General features: G+C 49.5%; 1 non-coding gene across 1 annotated transcript; it reads right to left on the minus strand.

The window, feature by feature from the left end:
• Positions 1 to 2294: 2294 nt before the first annotated feature.
• TRNAV-GAC lies at positions 2295 to 2366 on the minus strand. The gene has a single exon. It is a non-coding gene; the product is annotated as a tRNA-Val (tRNA).
• Positions 2367 to 2837: the final 471 nt, after the last annotated feature.

The following is a 2837-nucleotide window of genomic DNA, read 5'->3' on the forward strand; positions in this document are numbered from 1 at the left end:
TTAACCCTCCCCAGGATGGGTCCACTCCCCAAATCACCCTACCTCATTTCCTCCCATCCCCACTGCCCGAAGTGTCTGTTCCTGTCAAGGAATGGAGGCAGTTGGGTGGGGGAGCTTGGGCAGATTTGACCTGGAGGTTTTCTGCTTGCCGACCCGCAACTGTTACTGTGGCTTGTGGGTAGGAGGGACAACAAGAACTGGCTATGCTTCTTTCTCCCACTTTGCACAGCAATTTATCTGCCATTTTATTTTTGCTAACCTGCAAAGTCATTTTAAAAAGGTAAAGGTTCCCTTGCTCGAAAGCCAATCGAGTCCGACTCTAGGGTTGCGGTGCTCATCTCCATTTCAAAGCCAAAGAGCCAGCGCTGTCCGAAGACGTTTTCCGTGGTCATGTGGCCGGCATGACTAAACACCAAGGCGCACGGAATGCTGTTACCTTCCCACCTAAGTGGTACCTATTTATCTACTTGCCATTTCTTGCTTTCGAACTGCTAGGTTGGCAGGAGCTGGAACTAGAGACGGGAGCTCACTCAGTCATGCGGCAACTCAGGTCTCGAACTACTGACCTTCGACAGCCTGCAGTTCAGCGTCTTAACCACTTGAGCCACCGCAGCTCCCTAAAAAAGTCACTTTAATTCTGGGTAATAGACTCGGATTGCTATTAATGGGCTTTCCCCTCCCATGTTTCGTGCATCTCATTCAAGAACCTTGACCAAGAAGCTGAATGTGGAGTAGGAATTAGCGAACCCAGGAATCCAGGTGGTTTGAGAGATAATGAGATTTTGTCTGATCTTGTATATATAAACTTCAGTTCTCTCTCTTCCCTTCCATTTCTTTTTTTATATGAACTAGAACTCAGGGAAAAAATCTGTTTGCATTGTGGAAAGTCTAAGGGAGGGAGGAGAGAGAAAAAGAACAGTTTGCAGATAGATTCAGGGATGCTGCGTCTTCGGAGAAGCAGACGGAGAGAGATATGGAGACCCCAAATTGCAAGTGACATATTCCCGCATGCCCTCTCAGAGATGCAAAAAGATTCTCTTTTCTTGCTCACTATTTCGGGAGGCCCTTGGGGAATTTGGCCTCACCAAGTCATTGGACTGAAGCAAATTGCCAATGTGTGTGAACAAAATCTAATCTGCAGCGTCCAACGCCTACATCGGCTCCTTCTCGCCGCGCCTGTGATAGCTGTTTTGATGAGCTGCTGAAAGTACAAGAGCTCCAGCAGGAAACTGTAAATGAGATGTCCTCTCTCGGCACACCAGGCCTCCTTATGCCCATTTTTTTTATGAAGGAGGCCATGTCAGCGGTTGGGTCAGGAAGCAATCCCTGTCTTTTATCCATGTCGGGACAATGAAAATGCTAAGGACGGCGCTGCAGGTGCCATCCAAGGCTTGGCAGAGCCCAAGGAACAGCAAACCTTGATCCCATCTTCTCAAGCAAACATTTCCCTCCTTAACCGCCATCAGAACAAGGAGTAGAGAGCTCTAGCAATGTTCTGCAGGCAAAACTGGAACCACTGCAGATCAAAGAATTTCAAGCATGAGCTACAGAAGAAGAAGAGGAGGAGGAAGAGGAAGAGGAGGAGATTGGATTTATACCCTGCCCTTCATTCGGAGTCTCAGAGCAGCTTAAAACTCCTTTCCCTTCCCCTCCCCACAACAGACACTCTGTGAGGTAGGTGGGGCTGAGCTCTTTTGAGAACTGCTCCTGTGAGAACAGCTCCAAGAGAACTTGTGACTGACCCAAGGTCATCCAGCAGCTGCATGTGGAGGAGCGGGGGAATCAAACCCCGTTCTCCCAGATAAGAGTCCGCACACTTAACCACTTTGCCAAACTGGCTCTCACTATAGCCACTAGAAAAGTGGTCATTTAATCTTAAATGACCTTGATGGCCTGAACTTCTCTGATCTCAGAAGCTAAGCAGGGTTGGCCTTAGTCAGTTCTTGGACAGGAGACCACCCAGGAAGCCCAGGGCTGCCATGGCAACCCCACCTCTGTTCGTCTCCTGCCTTGAAAAGGGGGTCGCCAGAAGTCGGCTGCAATAGTTGGATCCAATAGTTCTTTCGCCGCCAATTTTAAAAAGAACTCTGTACTGTTTTATGTTAGTGTCAGTGGGTGACTCGGAATGATGGCATCCCATAAACATGTGCAGACCAGTGGATACTCCAAGAGGGATCAGACATGAACCTGTGAAGCAGCCTTATACTGAATCAGACCATTGATCCGTCAAGGTGAGTCTTGGCTGCTCAGACTGCCAGCGGCCTGCCAATCAGCTACCGCCATGGCCTTTTAACTGGAGGTGCCGGGGATTGAACTGGGGACCTTCTGCTTGTCAAGCAAACGCTCTACCACTAAGCCACAGCTCCATCCAGTGGAGCAACAACCAAGTGTTACCTCACACAGGAAGCCGCCTCATCAAGACCATTGCTCCATCAAGGTCAGTATTGTCTGCTCTGATGGGCTGTGGCTCTCCAGGGTCTCTGGCGGAGGTCTTCCGTATCACCGAATGCCTCATACTTTTCACTGGAGATGCCAGGGATTGAACCTGGGACCTTAAGAACATAACATAACATAAGAACATAAGAGATGCCAATGTTGGATCAGGCCAAAGGCCCATCTAGTCCAACACTCTGTATCACACAGGGGCCAGAAATACCAGGTGCCCTCAGGAGGTCCACCAGTGGGGCCAGGACATTAGAAGCCCTCCCACTGTTGCCCCCCCCCCAAGCACCAAGATGACAGAGCATCACCTGCCCCAGAGTCCCTATCTATACCTTGTGGCTAATAGCCACTGATGGACCTCTGCTCCAGATGCTTATCTAATTCCCTTTTGAAGC

This window comes from Gekko japonicus, unplaced genomic scaffold (assembly GCF_001447785.1).
Source record: "Gekko japonicus isolate JY-2015 unplaced genomic scaffold, Gekko_japonicus_V1.1 scaffold805, whole genome shotgun sequence".
NCBI lineage: Eukaryota > Metazoa > Chordata > Lepidosauria > Squamata > Gekkonidae > Gekko > Gekko japonicus.